The 20,591-nt window shown below is 41.9% G+C and overlaps 1 protein-coding gene across 1 annotated transcript in view; it reads right to left on the bottom strand.

Moving 5' to 3' along the window:
- The window catches only part of SLX9 (SLX9 ribosome biogenesis factor), a 290,807-nt gene that overhangs the window by 246,145 nt on the left and 24,071 nt on the right, over positions 1-20,591 (bottom strand). The window lies entirely within an intron of this gene.

The raw sequence follows: 20,591 nt of genomic DNA, 5'->3' as shown, positions 1-20,591 counted from the left end.
AAATGGATATCTTAAAGTGGCTATAAACCTCAGACATGAAATATAAACAAAGCATATCCCTCTAGTGTATTGTCTCAATTAAGAGCACAAAGTGTCATTTCTGTCTGCTGCTTAATTTCTCTGCTATCAGCATGAATCACTTCTGACAAGTTTTCCTGACAAAAAGAGAAAAAAAAAAAAAAAAATTGACAGGGGAGGGATCTCCAGCTGATAGACAGCTTTAGCTCTGTTCCTCTGTGCTGTGTGATGGGGGTGTCCCTTCCTTCCAATCAGCTCTCTGCTCTTCTCACTGAGCTCAGACTAATTTCAGCTCTCCGCCCCTTTTTTTTTTCTGACAGCTCAGAAAAGCTTTATAAAATTCTGGCGATTGAATGGATGCAGATCTCTGTGTATCACAGGCCAATCACTTTACTGGGTATATGTAATGGTTAATAACCACTGTAAAGAGAGCATGTCTGATCTCTAAAAGATATAAAACTAGCAGTACTCTACAAATAGAAGACAGTATACTCATCTCTCCAACATCCCATGTCTCCTACCTCCCCTCCATTCTAGAGCTCCAAAAGTATCTTCAGCATTCTACACTTCCAGGAGTGGAGAATTACTGCGTCCCCCACTACAAACCGTGGCTTCTTCCCCAGATTCCTGTGTCACTACAGAACTCAGCAGTGATGTAATGAATCAAAGTAAGGAGTGTTGATTTGCAGCAAGGCCACAGGCAATAAACACTTCTGGAAGTGTCAGATAACTAGGAGGCCTACAGATGGTGCTTCATTGAACAGAGGGGAGGGTAAGAGACATGGGTTACAGGAGAGGCGAGTATATAAAAAGGGGAGAATACATAAAAGCATGTCAGACATTCTTTAGAATTTCCTCACACCTCCGACTAAAATTGTCAGCATTTGCAACAGATTTTGTAAACTGGCGGTAATGCCTTTTAAATCTGTAGCAGCCATTAGCTTGAGATCCTTTAGAGTGGCAGCAGCAAAAACGACCTGAATTTCTGAGACTGGCACAAAGGCTTGCCTGAATTGGGTGAAGGTAAATTTAAAAGGGACCTACCATAAGAAAAGTGTCATAAAAGCTTTATTGAATTCCCATAAACATCTTATTGCCAGGTATGGATCGTTTACCTACTTTAGAGACCTGACCTGGTCTCTAAGGGTGGAAATACAAAAGGCAGATGTACCACTATGCAAAAAAGGCAGCAAGACATCTGCTCATTCTGCCATTACTTCAAACAATTTAGCACACAGGTAAAATGTACTGTATACAGTTCTGTGAAAAAGTATTTGCCCCTTCCCCTTTTTATTTTTCTGCATATCTGTCACATTTAAATGATTCATAACAAACACATTTTATTACACAAAGATAATCCGAGTAAAATACAAAAACACAGTTTTTAAACAATGATTTCAATTATACAAGGACAAAAAAAAAAAAGCTGTCCAAACCTGCCTGGGCCTATGTGAAAAAGTAATTGTCCCTAAACCTAAATAAATGTTTGTGCCACCCTTGGAGCAACAATTGCAATCAAGTGTTTGCGTTAACTGGCAATGAGTCTTTCGTGTCGCTGTGGAGGAATTTTGGCCCACTTCTTCACAGAATTGTTTTAATTCAGCCACACTGGAGGGTTTTCCAGCATGAATGGCCTTGCATTAGGTCATGCCACAGCATCTCAAGTGGATTTAAGTCTGGCCTTTGACTAGGCCATTCCAAAACCTTAATTTTTTTTTTTTTGAGCCATTCAGAGGTGGACTTGCTGGTGCGTTTTAGATTATTGTCCCGCTGCATAACCCAAGCGCCCTTGAACTTGAGGTTCACAAACTGATGGCCGGACATTCTCGTTCAGGATTTTCTGGTAGAGTGCGGAATTCATGGTTCCAACAATTATGGCAAGTCGTCCAGGTCCTGAAGCTACAAAGCAGCCCCGAACAAATCACACTTCCACCACCATGTTTGACTGTTGGTATGTTAATTTTACGTCAGATGTAACGGGACACACCTTCCAAAAAGTTAAACTTTTCTCTCATCCGTCCACAGAATATTTGCCCAATAAGTCTTGGGGATAATAATTTTTGGCAAATGTGAGACGAGCCTTTGTGTTATTTTTGGTCAGCAGTGGCTTTCACCTTTGAACTCTCCCATGGATGCCATTTTTGCCCAGTCTCTTTCTTATTGTTGAATCATGAACACTGACCTTAACTGAGGCAAGTGAGGCCTTTAGTTCTTTAGATGTTGTTCTGGGTTCTTTTATGATCTCCTCGATGAGTCGTCATCATGCTCTTGGAGTAATTTAGTTAGGTCAGCCACTCCTGGGAAGGTTCACCACTGTTCCAAGTTTTCTCAATTTGTGAGGAATGGCTCTCACCATGGTTCACTGGAGTTCCAAAGACTTAGAAATGGTGTGGTAACCCTTTCCAGACCGATACATGTCAATTACTTTGTTTCTCATGTGTTCGAGTATTTCTTTAGATCATGGCATGATGTGTTGCTTTATGAGATTTTAATGTGCCTCCCTTTGTCAGACAGCCACTCCATTTAAGTGATTTCTTGATTCATCGGGTCTGGCAGTAATCGGGTCTGGGTGTAGTAATTACTTTTTGAAAGATGGTGGTATTACGTCGGGCCTCATCTTTGGGGCAATATTGCTCTACAAGGTATTTTTCTACAGCAAGATCTGAGGTTTAAGGGCAATTTGTGGAGTAGGGAACTGACCATGTTGTCCTAGGATCATTGAACAAGACAGGTTTAGGACCAGTGCTAGTGACAATGAGTTTGGTATCAAATCATTTATCAATTGTAACACCAAGAATATGATGTACCTGATTGCTTGTGCGGAGTGCAATATATAGTATGTGGGAAGAACAGGGCGGCTATGAGACCATCTTCAAGACCACATATATGATACTATGAAGAGTCATGACACTAGTGTGGCACGTCATTTTAACAAATGCCATTGGGGTAACACCATGGCTATTCTTATCCAAGCCATGTTTAGGGTTGTAACTTCAAATTAGGGGGAGACGGGCTCAGATTATTATGCAAGTTTGAGGTATATTGGATATTTGACTTGCATACCAGAATTCCAGAGGGTCTTTGGAATGAGTAAGGTGATATTGGGGCACTTTTGCCCTTTACTGGGATATAGTGTATTGAATTCTGGTACGAGTTTGTGAGCTGAGAGGTGGAAGGAAAGTGTTTGGATTTATATTATTTATGTAGTTGCATAGTTTTCAGAGATATGATTTAATGGTTAATTCATTTATATCTCTACAGTGTATTGTGCTAATGGCTGGATAGGTCAGTGTACCCCGACGATAAGAACATATAGGGGGTTATTTCCGAAAGGCAAATCCACTTTGCACTACAAGTGCAAAGTGCACTTAAAATTGCACTTGGAAGTGCAGTCACTGTAAATCTGAGGGGTAGATCGGATATAAGGGGAAGCTCTGCTGATTTTATTATCCAATCATGTGCAAGCTAAAATGCTGTTTTTATTTTCTTTGCATGTCCCCCTTGGATCTACAGTGACTGCACTTCTAAGTGCACTTTCAGTGCAATTTCAAGTGCAGTTTGCACTTGTAGTGCAAAGTGGATTTGCCTTTCGTAAATAACCCCCATAGTCTTGTTTGGATTTTCATTAAGGCCCCTTTCAGACGAAGTGGAATCCATCAAGCGAATGCCTCTGCTCAGCTCACCCACTGATCCCCGTTGAGCAGGCGGATGACAGGCTCTGCTATGCAGAGCGGACACTGACACAGCCGCTGTTCTCTATGGGGCAGTCAGATGGTAACTGACTGCCTGTCCGTTTCTATTTGACTGTTATTCTGATCTGATCCGCTGGATGGATGGGGAATGGATCCCCATCCGTCTGTTTTTAGCGGACTGGATCGGATGCCGGCGGGTGTCACCGCTTCATAGAGAACAATGAGTGGTCTGTTGAAAAACAGACAGGTGGACCCGATTGGTCCACTGGTGAGAAAGTGGCCTTAGAGTCCAGCACCTAGACATTGTTTACAAATAATAATTTATGATCTTATAGAATAATTTGTATTTGTTACAGTTTTGTGCTGGTTTAATCTTACCGGATGATCAAAAGGAGGGATGCGTTTTGACAGCCTGTCGTGGGCTCACACGGCTTGTTAAGTCCCGGTTCACACCAGTGCACTGTGAGATATCGCATGGGATTCGCACCGCAAATTGCATCCAATGTCTGTGCGATGCGATTTCAGTCATACAGAGAGTATGGCTAAATTCGCATTGCATTCGGACCAAACTCACACAAGACCCTTTTTTTGGTCTGCACAAGAATCAGATTGCATGGGTGTTCACACCCATGCGAGCTGATTCATGTCCGAACTGACAATTCGCACTGCGATATGCAAACTGATTAGGGGGTGTCATTACCATACTATTGACACTCCCAGCAGTTTGCATAGTGCAGTGTGAACTGCCTTGCTAATCAAGTGTGTTGTGGGAACCCGCAGTGGATTTGCAGGGTTCTCGCAGTGCACTAGTATGAACAGAGCCTTAGACATGTTCTGCGGTATCCTGTGGTTCACCTCCCCACTGACCTTTTTGTTTTTATATATTTTTATTTATTATTTTTTTGGTTTTGATTTTTTATTTCAACCAGTCTTTGTTGTACTAAAATACTTTTTGCTATTGGTCATGTCGGTGGGATGAACCTTGAAATGCCGAGGAATGAGCTTGGAGATTTTAATTGCATAGTTTGGACTGTGTATGGTGGCACACATAAAATTAAGTTACACGCGGGGGAGCAGTTTCCCTGCTAGAAGTAATAGGAGGCTGTTCCTGATTAGGTGATGGTTTGCACCTGTGCCAGCTACATATAGTAGTTAGACTGCCTGGAACCATGCAAAAGTGCATATGGAAATATTGACTTTCCCAAAGCTGTTTTTAGCTTTATAGCACTCTTAATTGAGCTACCAGTCATGTTTAAATGAATGCGATTTGAAAGAGGTCCATGGCAATGGCATTTGAAAGCATAATGTGATATGCAAGTAAAAAAAACCTTGAGGTCTGTGGCAAACCAAAATATGTGAGATATGGGGTAAAATGCAACCAATTATCTACATAACACTGAAACAGTGTACTACATTAGTGAATAAAAAAAACAGCATGAGAGAGGTATTGTGATGTTAGTGAAAAGAAAAAGTAAATTGCTGCTGTAAACCTTGAGGTCTGTGGCAAACCAAATATGTGACATACAGCACAATTTGTAACCTATCACCATACCATTGAAAAACAGTGCATTTTAGTATCGCGAGTTAGAAAGGAAGAAGAAATAAATTAGGTATTACCGTAAATCATGAGGTCAGTGACAGAATGCATACAATGTAGCTATTACTTAAAAGCCGTCACGCCAGCCCGCCCCCCCCCCCCCCCCAAAAAAAGTGGAAAAGTGGTGTTTAACCTTTTACTGTAACCGTGTAGTGACTAAAAAGAAAAAAACAGTGGCGCTATCCTCAGACAGAATTGTCCAATTTAGACAACACTGAAAAAATGTGTAGAAATTGTGATGAACAATTAAATCACCATGTGACAAGTGGGATTTATAAGTGAATAAATCAAACAAAAAAGTCCATAAATTGATGTACACAAAAAGTCCTTGAATAGTAGTGTCTTCTTAATTACTTCCACCACACCAGAGTGTTTAGTGATCCCACTCCCTTAAGAAATGCACTCACCGACTACAAATGCCTACACTTGCATGCAAGGCTGAAACGTTTTTATAACCACACAGAAAGGGTTAAATCGGCAGACCAAAATCCAATAGTGTGTGTAGAAATCGTTCCACATGTAAAATGAAAAAAGTGCTCCAATAGTGTAAAACAGTATAAACCAGTTTATTGTAAACACGATCACTCTTCAACTTTTCCACTCACATTTTACAAAATCCAAACCAGCAAAAACAGCTTCAAAATCACAGCACGCTAAACAGTTGGATCACACAGTGTAGGGATACGGTCACGGCAGACCCGAGGTATGCAGGCGTTAAAACCAGCAAAAAAAAAAAAAAGTTTTCATTTTTTGCCTGGAGTTGGGGTATAAATAATTGCATCTGTCATGCAGACCTGCTTGGATAAGGACTTTCCATGTTGTATGAAAAAGTGATACAATCATCCAGACTCAAAGAATCAAATAACTAAAACTATTTTTAAATGTTGCCTAAATGCATGTGCAGAAAAGCAAACATCAGGATGGATGAAGCAGAAGCATGGAGAGCTTTGCACTGAAGGTCCTTAGATACAGCATTCTCTCGAGCACAGAGAACAGTGAGCAGAACAGTAGGGACATCAAAATCATATTCCAAATCTCCTAAGAAAAGAATTCACAGGCACAGTGCCTTTGATCTCAGACTGAAGATATACAACTATGGTTGTAAACCTAAGTCATAAAATCTGACCAAAGCACATATATTTGTCTCTCTCCAAAGCTCTAAGTGCATTTTCTCTCTTGTGCTTCGTTCCTCTGTTATCAGCATGAGTTACTTCTGATCAGTTTTCCCAACACAGGAGATAAAATTTGTGTCTGGGAGGAGAGCTCAGTACACAGCTTGTATATTCAAAACACAGTTCTGCTGTGTGTGAAGGGGGGGTGTGTTCCTTTTTTTCTATCGGCTCTGACACACAGTATAAAAGAGCTGCAACTGCAGCTCTCCACCCCCTTCTCTGAGATACTGAAAAAATGCAGGATTTCATCTAAAATCAGCACTTTTTAAGTGATGTACAAAATAGCAGACTGCAGATAAACAAGTAAAAACATATGCAAGAGGATTTGTTTCATCTGTGTATCACCTGAGGCTATTCACTTCACTGGGTATATGGGAGGGTTTGCAACCACTTTAAGGCACAGGAAATGCATCAATATTTTTCAAGAGGTAATTAAGATAAAGTATATCTTTCAGGGTACTGATTAGACACAATATTACTAGATGCTCCCATTAGGCTCGGTTCACACTACTGCGATGGCAAAGTTGTACGACTTTGCCCTGCGACTTCCTTCTGACTCAGATGCTATTAGGAGCCTGTACAAGGGTTAAAATCGCACCCAAGTCAGACCAAAGTAGTGCAGGAACCTTTTCTAAAATCGGAGCGACTTGTGTAGTATCAGTTAAGACGGCTCTCTAAGAGAAACATTGAATTTGACATGTCATGCGACTTGGGGTCTCAAGTCAGATCCCATGTCACAGCAGTGTGAACCGAGCCTAAGAGAGTAAATATTTACTTTTTGACATAAGGCTCAGTGTAAGAGACCAGCTTTAGCCTGTGTGAGATACTATTCACCGCACACACAGTAAACGGTTTCTGGACTGGATGGTTAAAAACATATGCCTTAGATCCATCAAGAAGAATGCTTCCACCAGAGACAGTTTATACGGCCTCTACTATTTTTGGGAACAATACTTCTTGTAACTGTCTAATCTGGGTGGGTTAAAAGCCGACCATTCCCCTTTAACTAAAATACACATTAGCATACAGTTCTGCATGCTGATGTGGAATCGCCCAACACTTATTATTGATTTTTTTTTTTTGCTTTACTTACCGTTTGTTTTCTGTTACACTTCCTGGTTTCTCTGAAGGCAGCGGTAACATAGCCCAGGCCACACAGATGCACCCCTATGGAGGTAATGTCACCACTGCCTTCAGGGAAATCTCGTGAGATCTCGCCTTCTTGTCGTCTTGAGTATGCTCGTCGTCATGGAAATTTTGAAAATGGTGGCACAGGAATGGGGACCCAGGCAGCACAAAAATTGGTAAATATGAATGAAAAAAGCCACAAACATATATGGTTTATGTCCCCTTATTCATTAATGACAAATTCAAAGACTAAAAAGCCAAGTACACAAAAAATCACCACCAAAAATCTGGTTGCACAACCCACTGCTTTTAGGAAAACTGCACAAAATCTCATCAAAAGTGAAACATCTGGAGCAACTGAAGAATCTGGAGTAACTGTGCCAACCAATCCACTTCGATCTTTAATTTTTAAAGGTTACCTGAACAAGATCATGTATCTCGTTTGTGTTGAAGACCGCCCTGGATTGACTGGATCAGTCACTGGTCGTGGGTGGGTTATTCAGTGGGTGAGCAAGATGTCCCTCCACAGGGTCATCGTACCCAATGGTAGACACTAGAGGTGGACCCTCTTAAGGCTTGGGCTGCTGCCTTTCTGGAACAGCCTTAAGGTCGTTTCAATTTGTAAACTTGAAATAGGAAAGAAGACACGCCCAATGTCCAAAACGTTGTGGAAAATTTTATATTAAATGTATTGTCATAAGTCTCCCAGTGTCTGTTCAATCACAGCCCGCTCTAAAGAGCTGACTGGGGCCGACTGACTCTGGTTGAGACCCATTAGGTAGTGGAAAGCTTCCTGGTGTTTGGAGAGAGGTGTTTGCGGAGAGAAGACATGTCCGCCAGCAAGGGGCCCCTGTGCAATGCACAGAACGATCGTCTGGTGGGGATGCCTTCACTCTGCAAAGACATTATCGGTTTAGCGGTGGTTTGCTCTTGTCACCCCTGGTATGCCTGATCAACATGTTTGGGGTGCCATGACATACACCTGCAGATAATATCCCATGCACGAGGAACTGTAGTCATCGTCATTTAGTATATTGTATCATGTCCTGTAGTAATTGGTGGTTGTTTTGTGTTCTGTTGTTAAATCCTTATATGGTCACTCACATCCTGTGAGGTCATATCCTGTGAAGGGAGCGATTGGCTGTTGGGGCCAGGGCTTCCTGTTTGTGATTGCTTTTGTGGACTTTTGAATAAAGGAGGCAGACAGAGCTGTAAGGGCAGTCTTGCTGAGATGAGAATGTAAGAATCATGTGTGTGTTTATTTGTGAGCATGAGGCACACACCAGAGGATGAGCTACGGCAGAAGGAAAGACATATGATCAAAAGGTGAGATGCATTTATATCATTAGACGAAATTGTTATTATGATTAGAAACAGGAGATTTGGTTGTGTGCATCCAAAATTTCGCTGTCAAAAAGAATAAAAGTTCGATGGTAAATAAGGTGTGTTTATTGAGAATAGCAAGTATATCAAGCCTTGTTGCTATTCTCAATAAACGCCTTTTAATTAACTATTGAAATTGCATTCTTTTCTATTATTACAACTGAACAAGCTGAAGATAGAATTGGTTGCCATGCACAGCTACTCCAGATTCTCTATGCTCTACTTCTGATAAACGCCCCCTGTGTGTGGAAATACATGACAAGCAATATAACAGTTATTAAACTGTATGATCATATGAGAACAATCACTGCACTGTAAACCCAACCACACCTAATCAAAAACTTCAACCCGAAAGTACAACTTTGGTATGAATTAGAGCAGAGACTGTGAGCTAGGCCTTTTCATCAACATCAGGGTATGCAGACGCCTTAGGAATTTCCTTCACTGGAACTAAGAGGTCAAGCCAAACTCCTGAAGGGTTTGGCTTGACCCCTTAGTTCCAGTGAAGGGAACTCTTAAGGTGTCAGCATACCAAGACATTTTGGACAATTTGATGCTCCCAACTTTGTGGGAACAGTTTGGGGATGGCCCCTTCCTGTTCTAACATGACTGGTCTATAACATGGATGAGCAAGTTTGGGGTGGAGGAACTTGACTGGCCTGCACCGAGTTCTGACCTCAACCTGCTAGAACACCTTTGGTATGAATTGGAGCAGAGACCTCGTGGGCAGCCTTCCCAGAAGAGTTGAAACTGTTATAGCTGCAAAGGGTGGGCCAACTCAATACTGAACCCTACGGACTAAGACTAGGATGTCATTAAAGTTCATGTGCGTGTAAAGGCAGGCGTCCCAATACTTTTAATATAGTGTATTTGGGATTTTGGTTCCAAAAATTACACTGTAATGCTGGCAAAACCCAGCATGCTTAATGGGTGCCATTCATTTTCAATAGCATATAAAAACACGGGACTGTTTTGTCGCAATAAATCGTGCTGCAATCGCGGAAAATCATGCGAAACTTGTGGCCCAAAAGAAGCTCTTGCTCAATCTGATTTATCATATGACAATCATGCAACAACCCCACTGCGTTTAGGTGCCTTGAAAATAAATGGCTCCTGAATAAGCAAGCTGCATTTTACCAGCAATGCAGCGTGATTTAGAATCATGAGCAGAACTGTAGCGATTTTGCGCACTATCCCAAATTGCTACATGTGAACGGGGCCCAAGACCTGCCAGTGTTTCACAAGCTTACATGGGGTGCATAGCAGACCCTTGCCTATAGATGAACATATATAAGAAAATCTGCAGTTCTGATTGCTCTGAGGGGAAGGAAGAAGAAGAAGAAGGGAAAGGAAGAAGAAGAAGAAGGGAAAGGAAGAAGAAGAAGAAGGGGAAGGAAGAAGAAGAAGGAAAAGGGTAAGGAAGAAGAAGAAGGAAAAGGGTAAGGAAGAAGAAGGAAAAGGGTAAGGAAGAAGAAGGGGAAGGAAGGAAGAAGAAGGGGAAGGAAGGAAAAGGGGGGAGGGAGGAGGAGGGAGGAGGGAGGAGGAGGGAGGAGGAGGGAGGAGGAGGGAGGAGGAGGGAGGAGGAGGGAGGAGGAGGGAGGAGGAGGGAGGAGGAGGGAGGAGGAGGGAGGAGGAGGGAGGAGGGAGGAGGAGGAGGAGGAGGAGGAAGAGAAGAAGAAGAGAAGAAGAGAAGAAAGAAGAAAAAGAAAGAAGAAAGAGAAGAAGAAACAACACTACACAGGTTTTAAAAGTAATTTATTAGGCAGCTCCGGGGGTCTTCTGACCGACCGGGCTGCGTACTCGGATAAGGGTCTGGTATGGATTTTGGGGGGACCCCCATGGCTTTTTTTCGGCGTAGGGGGTGCCCCTTGGAATCCATACCAGACCGAAGGGCCTGGTATGCTCTTGGAAGGGAACCCATGCCGGTTTTTTATTTAAAATTTGGTGTGGAGTTCCCCCTCAAGATTCATACCAAACACAGTGCCTGGTATTGGCGGGGATCCAAGTCGGATCCCCGTGCTTGTCGCTCATTGGGAAAGGAAAAAACATTTTTTCTTTCCCAATGAGCGAGCCAGCTCGGCGCTGCTATCCACAGCTGACACAGTGCACTGCGATTACCTGAAGTTATGTGCGGATAGCTGCGCTAAATAGCTCCTGGACGCAGTCAATTCTATTTTTTCTATCCGCACAAAACCACATGTAATCAAAAACGCAGCTAAACGCAGTGAATGGGGCCATAGGAAAGCATTGTGTACGTTTAGCTGCGGTAGAAACTATTTCAAAAGTACAGAGACTGCATGAGTACATTGTGTGACAGAAATTGTATAACAAACTGCATGGAAGTTTGAGTGATATGTGTGACCTAATAAAGGTACTTTACATTTCATGAATGCAGCAAAACAGGCAAGAGAAAGAAAGATAGGGAAAGGAGTGGAAAGGTCTGAGTAGTGGGATTGGACGTGAGGGGTCAGGTGTGGAAGGCAAACCAGCGAGTCAGATGGGGGTTATGATGCCAACTTTATAGGTCCAGATGAAATCAAAATCTGTGGGGTTGGAAATGGGTGACCAAAGGATCCCAGATTTTCTTCAATTGAGCATGGAGCCACAAAGATTTGCCATGAGCTTTAGGTTAGTCATAGTCAAACGCAATTTATATTTGACCTCTGTAATGCAGAATTCCAGATAACCATGCTTTGGCAATAGTTTGTTTCATAGCCGTTAGGATGTGAGTCATGAGTGTGAACTGATGTTTAGTAATACCCTCATGTTTTTAAAGTTTAGTAGTGCTTTAGTTGATAAAACTTGCATCCAAAATGTCTATAAGGCCCCTTTCACACTGGGGTGGGAGGTGCGTTGGCAGCCGGCTCTTTGCCGGCAGTATAGCCGTGGTGCCCCATTGATTTCAATGGGCAGGAGCGGTATACACACTGCTCCTTAACCGCTCCAAAGATGCTGCTAGCAGGACTTTTTTTTCCCATCCTGCCAGCGCACCGCTCCAGTGTGAAAGCCCTTGGGCGCTTTGCAGGCACTATTTTTAGCGCTGTAGCGCCTGCAAACCGCCCCAGTGTGAAAGGGGTCTAACATTCAGCAATTCCACCAGGTGTGATAAAATGGCAACCACAGAATCAATTTGGAGAAAAGGTTAGGTGAAGGCTAGGCAGTTAGTGACTAATTACCACCTAAGCAAGACTCTGTAGTTGGTCCCTACAGCAAGATTTGTTCTTGCTAAATAACTCAGACTAATGCTGGCCATACACTATACAAAAAAATAAAAAATCGGCCAAACCCATCTTCGAAAAAACTAACATTCAGCCATGAGAGCAAACGATATTGTTATCATGTAATGACTGATAAATAGTTCAGTGGAAATTAATGAATCAATTTTTTGTTAATTTTTTTATATATACCTAGTGCAAACAGTTTGGACGGGAAACCTTTCAATTTATCGTTTGTTCGGCAGAAACTTTCCAAACTTGTCCTTTGTTTTTCGGCTCAAAAACGTCCCAACGATTACAGATTTTGTGACCATTAACTGGCCGAAAAACGACCAAACTGGCCAAATGACCGAATTTCAACTGATTTTTCGTATAGTGTATGGCCAGTATTAAGTCAGCATGCCCAAGTTTGACCTCCAGATCTGTCTCCCTCTGCTGTACATAAAGCAGATATGAGGTGGTCGGGAGAATTTGGATAGGAACGTGGCATACAGTAGGGATATTATTCCTGGGGAATGTGAATCATCTCTAAATATAGACTTAAAATACATGAGAGGTAACCCATCATTCAAAAGGCAGGCATTGGTAGTAACGTGGAATTAACATTCAACTTGTTAATATCAACCACACAACATTATGTATGCATAAAGGATCACAAATCAGTCTGCTTTAATTGAGACCAAGGTAGGGGGGAATTCTATGGTAGTACTGTACAGTTATTTAGTAATTTGGGCTAGCTGGGCTTCTTAATAGTATCATAAAAAGAGTAGGCACCCTAGATCCCCATTTATTCTGTTCTGAAATAGAAAGCATAGGTTTGCAATGGTGCCAGAAAATGCTTAACAGGTTTGGAAAAGTTCTCAAAATGTGAGATCGGTATAAGGAAAAAAAAATACTAGTTTCAGGAGAGCTGTTATTTTGATGGCAGCTATACTGCCTGTAACCAGGGGATAGGATAGTTGTCCCAAGCTGGACAGAGTTTTTTTTATTTTGCAAGAGAGGTAACAGGACAGATATAAACGTTTAACCACTTCAATACCAGGCACTTTCCCCCCTTCCTGCCCAGGACAATTTTGAGCTTTCAGTGCTGTCGCACTTTGAATGACAATTGCGCGGTCATACAACACTGTACCCAAACTAAATTTTTATTATTTTCTTCCCACAAATAGAGCTTTCTTTTAGTGGTATCTGATCACCACTGGGGGGTTTATTTTTTGCTAAACAAACTAAAAAAAAAAAAGACATTTAAAAAAAAAAAAAAAAAAAAAAAAAAGTTTTTTCTTAGTTTCTGTTATAAAATTTTGTTCTCTCCTTCACTGATGGGCACTGATGAGGCTGCACTGCAATGCAGCACTGATGGGCACCGATAGGCTACACTGATGAGGCTGCACTGCAATGCAGCACTGATGGGCACCGATAGGCTACACTGATATGCGGCACTGATGAGTAGCTACTGACAGGCTTTACTGATGGGGCACTGATTGGCATGGATAGGCATTACAGATGGGGCACAGAACGGCAGCTGATGGGCACCTCTCATGGGAGCTGCACTGATAATCAATGTGCTGATTATCAGCGCAGCACAATCGGAGATGCGGTGTGTCAGAGTGACACACAGCATCAATGATCGACGCGCATGTTATCCTGAAAGATGTCATATGATGCCTAGTCAGGATAACAGAAACACTGCCCGGCTGTCATTCTGCTTTAGGCTGGGCGGGAAGTGGTTAAGAAGCACCATTATTTTGATGGCAGCTACACTGCCTATAACTAAGAGACGGGATAGCTCAAGTGAGTTGTTTTTCGTCTTAAAGCTGGGTATGCGGAATCTGCAACTTTGTTCTGTGTGTACTGCTGACTGTTCAACAGAAGTTGTGAAAGGTGAAGGGGGGGCCCCCTCTGACAGAATACAATCATCATACATCATGTGTGTTGATGCAGGAATCTGTCAGTTTTGTTTGGTTAACCCACTAGTTGTATGTGGATGTGTTGCTTTAATTTTGCAAAGAGGTGGGGGGTTGCTTCATATAGTATTGAATATGAAATAAATGCCTAGGCAAGATAACCTTTTAAAACCACCAGTCATATTGAAACGACTGCTGGAGGTTCTGAACTACAGAGGGCTTTAGATTTTGTGAGGTTGATAATGGAGGTGGGCATTAAAACTGTGCCAAGAGCAGGTTCAGATTGGGCAGGGAGATCACAAGGTTGACAACTGTTAGGATGATGTCATCCGCAAAAAGGCTCAGGTTATAATGATATCCGGCTACTGGCACTAAAGTAATATTTGGGATGCCCCAGATGAGATGGGCCAAGGGTTTGATTTCTAAAGAAATAGAAGTAACAGCCCAGTTGTGTGCCATGCGAGATCAAACTGAAAAGGTTCAAACCCCGCATGTTTAAATAGGGGTGCAAGAGATCAAAAAAGTCACGGTTCGGTTCGTTCCTCGGATCAGGAGTCACGGATCGGATCATTGTCGGATCAACAAAAAATTAATTAAATTTACAAAAACCTGTGAGAATTCCACCACCATATAGTCCCCACTGTAATATCCACATCATCTCCCCCACTGTAATATCCACATCTCCCCTACGATTGTCTGCTTTCTTGCTTGCAGTTGAGGCGGGTGATGATGACGTCAGCGCGCCACTCACCTAGGCTGCCGCTCCAGAGCTAGGCAGCGGAGCGCTCCATGGATCGCGTGTGTGCCAATCCGTACAGGGTGAACCGTTCAGATTACGGATCGGTGACAATCCGTTGCACCCCTAATGTTTAATGTATGCTCCCGGAATGCATAGAGGGCAGAAATCTGTGTATGAAATGTCGGGCCCAAACCCTAGTTATCTGGAGTATAAAACAGATAATGCCAGGACAGAGACCCAAAGGCCTTTCTAGTGTAGAGCGATAGCAGCATAAGTGGGTCTATTCTCCTTTTGAAGGCTTCAAGTAGGAAAGAAATTTTGTGAGTATCATCACAGACTTGTCTGGTCCACATACAACTAACCTGATCCTTATAAACTACATTTCCTATGCCCTGACTGAGACTGATGGCCAGAATGTTAAAGAATGTTTATTAGCCACTTCCATACAGGGCCTATTCTGGCACTCCTCTATGTAAAAATCATAAATTTTGCTTAAGAAAAAATGCTCAGAACCCCCAAACATTATAGATGTTTTAGCAGAGACTCTAGGGAATAAAATGGCGGAATAAAATACGTTTTTACTTCACACAGTATCTGCGCAGCAATTAAAAAAAAAAAAACAACAGTTTCAAGAATAATAAAAAAAAAATACAATAAACGCACACACGCACACACGCACACACACACACACACACACCCCATTAAAGTTAGCCCAGTTTTTTTGTTTAACCACTTTAATACAGGACATTTATACACCCTTCCTGCCCAGACCAATTTTTAGCTTTCAGTGCTCTCACACTTTGAATGCCAAATTACTCAGTCATGCAACACTGTGCCCAAACAAAATTTTTATCATTTTTTTCATATAAATAGACCTTTCCTTTGATGGTATTTAATCACCACTGGGTTTTTTATTTTTTGCAACATAAGTGAGAAAAAAAAAAAAAAAAAAAAAAAAAACTTTTTTTACTTCCTATGATAAAATTTTGCAAATAAGTCATTTTTGTTCATAAATTTGGTCCAAAATTTATACTGCTACATCTCTTTGGTAAAAATAACCCAAATTAGCGGATATTATTTGGTCTCTGTGAAAGTTATAGAGTCTATAAGCTATGGTGCAAATCATTGAAAATTGATCACACCTGATGCACTTACGGCCCATCTCATTTCGTGAGGACCTGAAATGTCAGGAAAGTACAAATACCCCCCAAATGACCCCTTTTTGGAGTAGACAGTCAAAGGTATTTAGTAAGAGGCATGGTGAGTTTTTTACCACAATTCTTGGGAAAAAAATCAAGAATTTTTTTTTTTTTTTTTTTTTTTTTTTTTTTTTTACACAAAATTGTCATAACAAGTTATTTCTCACACACAGCATATGCATACTTCCAATTACACCCCAAAATACATACTGCTACTCCTCCCGAGTATGGCGATACCACATGTGTGTCACTTTTACACAGCCTGGCCATACAGAGAGGTCCAACATGCAGGGAGCACCATCATGGGTTCTAGGAGCATAAATTACACCTCTAATTTCCTAACGACTTATTACATTTGTGAAGGCCCTGGAGCACCAGGACAATGGAATTACCAACAAAATGACCCCATTTTGGAAAGTAAACACCGCAACGTCTATTATTCTATGAGGCATAATGAGTCTTTTGAACGGTTCATTTTTTTCCACAAGTCTTCGGAAAACGTGAAAAGAAAATTAAAACTTTTTTTTTTTTTTTTTTTTTTTTTTTTTTTTTTACACAAATTGGTCAGTTTATAAGATATTTCTAACTCAAGACATGTATATAGCAAAAATGACACCCCAAAACACATTCTGCTACTCCTCCTGAGTAGGACGATACCATATGTGTGAGACTTTTACACAGCCTGGCCACATACAGAGGCCCAACATGCAGGTAGCACCGTCGGGCGTTCTTGGAGCATAAATTACACCTCAAATTTCCTAACGACCTATCACACTTTTGAAGGCCCTGGAGCACCAGGACAGTGGAATCACCCACAAAATTACCCCATTTTGGAAAACCAACACCCAAACGTATATTCTATGAGGCATTATGAGTCTTTTGAATGGCTAATTTTTTTTACACAAGTCTTCAGAAAACGTGGAAAGAAATTGAAAAACTTTTTTTCCCACAAAAGTTGTCAATTTATAAAGATATTTCTAACACATAGCATGTATATAGCAAAAATTACACCCCAAAACACATTCTGCTACTCTTCCAGAGTATGGCGATACCACACGTGTGAGACTTTTACACAGCCTGGCCACATACAGAGGTCCAACATCGAAGTAGTACCTTCAAGCATTCTAGGAGCATAAATTACACATCTCATTTCATTCCTACCTATCACACTTTTGAAGGTCCTTGAGCGCCAGGACAGTGGAATTACCCACAAAATGACCCCATTTTGGAAAGCAAACTCCCCAACGTATATTCTATAAGGCATGGGCTGCAGATATGTACTCGGGTAATTTGATGGCCTGGTGACAAGTACTTAGATGGGCAGTGACAGATACTCAGGTACTCAGATGGGCTGTGACAGGTACTCATGTACTTAGATGAGCTGTGACAGGTACTCGGGTACTCAGATGGGCGGTGACAGGTACTTTGATGGGTGGTGACAGGTCCTCTTTATTGGGGGGGGCAATCGGTGTAGTTGGTGTACACTGTGAACGGTAACAAGCTATTACCGCAATCTCCTTCTCACACACGATCGGTGTGGGAGGAGGAGAACCCAGTAACATCTTGTTACCACGGTTTGTTGACATTCTGCGACTGGCTGCGATTGGACACAGCTGGTCACGTGGTAAAGAGCCATTTTTTATTTTCTCTTTACACGGATCTGGTATGGGTTGTGTCCGAGGGACACACCTCATCCCCAATCGCTGCGGGCCCCTGGGGCCTGCAGGAGCGACGAGAAACCGAGAACGTCATATGACTCCCATCTGCAGACGTCATATGACTATAGCCCGGTACTGAAGTTGTTAATGTGAAAGATGTTACGCCAAGTAAATAGATACCCAACATGTCACGCTTAAAAATTGCACACTCTTGTGGAATAGCACCAAACTTTAGAGTAACAGAGGAGGTCTTGGGCTAGAATTATTGCTCTTGCTCTAATGCAAGTGGCGATACCTCTTATGTAGGATTTGAATGCTGTTTACATATGCGGGAGCGACTTACTTATGTGTTCGCTTCTGTGCGCGAGCACAGGGGCGCATTTTTTTTTTTTTTTTTTTATTGGTTTAATTTTACTTTTACACGTTCTCTATAAAAAAAATTTTTTATCACTTTTATTCCTGTTACAAGGAATGTAAACATCCCTTGTAATAGGAATAGCGCATGACAGGTGCTCTTCGGGGTGGAAAGACAGAGATAAAAAAAATAAACTGTCTCGGCCGTTTTTTCGGCCATGTCTCCAGCAAGGTTTACTTCCACAGGCCTGGACATGACATCATAATCTCGCACCTGGGCCTCCGAGGATCATAGAGATGAATGGGGGCCATCTGGTCACCAGAAATCTCTATGCTCAACTTCCGGCGGCGACTGATTCATTCTCTAGTTCGCCAATCGCACGGGCGAGCCGGTAGAAGCACCAGAGGGCAGGGGGAGGTCCTTTCCCGCTGCCTGTAAGAACAAGCAGCTGAAGTGCCGCTACAATTGTTCTTACGGTGCAGGCATTCGCCGGCCGAAAAAGCTGCAGGCATCAGTCAGATATCCCCACTCAAAGTCCAGAACGTCACATAACATCCTTGGGCTGGAAGTGGTTAAAGTTTTAAAAATTACAACAAATCAAAGCTCAATTCCAGCTAATACTTTAGAATCTCTTACAGGAAACTTTTTTTTTTTTTTTTTTTTATCCCTTTGGGATAAAGGTTCTACATAAATAAAAGCTGATCATTTTAAGCACCCCTGCAAGTGTTAAATGGTCCGTCTCCTCCCTGTAACTACAAGAAAGCTTTTCCTTCGAAAAACAGACTTACTGGCTGGATCACCAGATGAAAATGGAAAGCATAAAAAAAGAAAAGTAACATAGCTATCACATCTAAGAATCGGTAAGCTGCAATATAATAAAATGTTTTCTTTTGGGTTTAAAACTTTTTTCATCCAATTTGCAGCAACAGTCAAAAAAAAGTCCTTCAATTTCCTGTATCAACATTCTACTAAGTCATCCCCTACACCAGGGGTGTCAAACTCAATTTCATCGAGGGCCACATCAGCATTATGGTTGCCCTCAAAGGGCTGGTTGTATGTGTAGGACTACCACAGTCCAGAGCACCCCACCCGCCCTTACATCATAGGGCAACCCCGATATCTTGTGCTGCTGCCAGGAAGAAGGGGCGGAGCTGGGAAGCACAAAATGTAGGGTCTGGAGGAGAACTGGAGTCAGCTGCCAGATTCTGCTGAAGGCCAAGACCAGAGGAGGCGGAGATGAGAGGGTCCTGTAGTTGCACAGAGGAATGAAGGATCTGTAGGAGGGGTTCTGTCCTTCTCTCTGCTGCCAACTGCTGAGACAAGGTGGGGGCCTCTAGAGACAAGGGAAGTGCTGGAGCTACAGAAAGGCCACATGAAATAGCCTGCCAGGCCCGATTTGGCCCGCGGGCCTGGTGTTTGACACATGTCCTACACGCTTATCAGTAGACATTTGTGAGATACCATTGCTGGTATTTTCTCTCTCAAGCAGGATAATGCACCATGTCAAAAAGCTTGAATCATCTCAAACTGGTTAGTTAAAAATGACAGTAAGTTCACTGTACTCCAATGGCCTCCACAGTCACCAGATCTTAATCTGATAGAGCACCTTTGAGATGTGGTGGAACGGGAGATTCGCATCATGGATGTGCAGCCAACAAATCTGCAGCAACTCTCTGCATGACACAATCATGTCAATATGGACCAAAATCTCTTAGGAATGTTTCCTATACCTTGTTTAATATTATATGCCACGAAGAATTAAGGTAGTTCTGAAGGCAAAAGGGGGTTCAACCCAGTACTAGCAGGGTGTACCTAATAAAGTGGCCGGTGAGTGTATATCACTGCAAAAATCAAATCCTTGGAAAGGGGCTGCAAGACTTTTTTGCTAGCCATTATAAAATTACAGGATTTCATCATCTATGGCCAGAATACAATGTAATCATACTGACATTACCAGTGACATACAACATAGTCTTAAAATGTTGTATAATTTTACAGCTAGGGGTATTTTATCCGCAGGGGATATTCTCATTTCTACCTTTCTGCTATGAAAGATTTGAATATATTTAAATGTAATCCTATTGCAATGCAACAAGGCAGCCATATAGTCAAAACTAAAATGAGCAAAACTCAAGGGAGATAGCAGAACAATAGACTTTGCTTTTCTGTGGAAATGACGCTTACTGCAGCATAAGGGAAGATAACGATTTCCACTTCCCCTTCCCTTAGGGGCTAGAAATCTCATATCTCTATTTTGTGTACACAGCGAACATGTAACAGAACCCCACTGCCCTGTGGATCTCAAGAGAGGATTACATTACCCAGCATCCTATACACCACGCAATATTGCAAGATATCAATAAAAATCATTTTAACAACTTAAACAGCTAAATCCAACTAATATTCATGAAATGCTCCAGGGATGAGGACAGGACAAAAAAAAGCTACTGTGTATTGATTGCTTTTATTTTTCTATTTAACATACTGGATAATGCCAAGTACACACCACATGCAACCATTTAAGGTTTAAA

This window comes from Aquarana catesbeiana, linkage group LG06 (genome assembly GCF_042186555.1).
Source record: "Aquarana catesbeiana isolate 2022-GZ linkage group LG06, ASM4218655v1, whole genome shotgun sequence".
Classification (NCBI taxonomy): Eukaryota; Metazoa; Chordata; class Amphibia; order Anura; family Ranidae; genus Aquarana; species Aquarana catesbeiana.
This window is presented reverse-complemented; position numbering and strand designations above follow the sequence as displayed.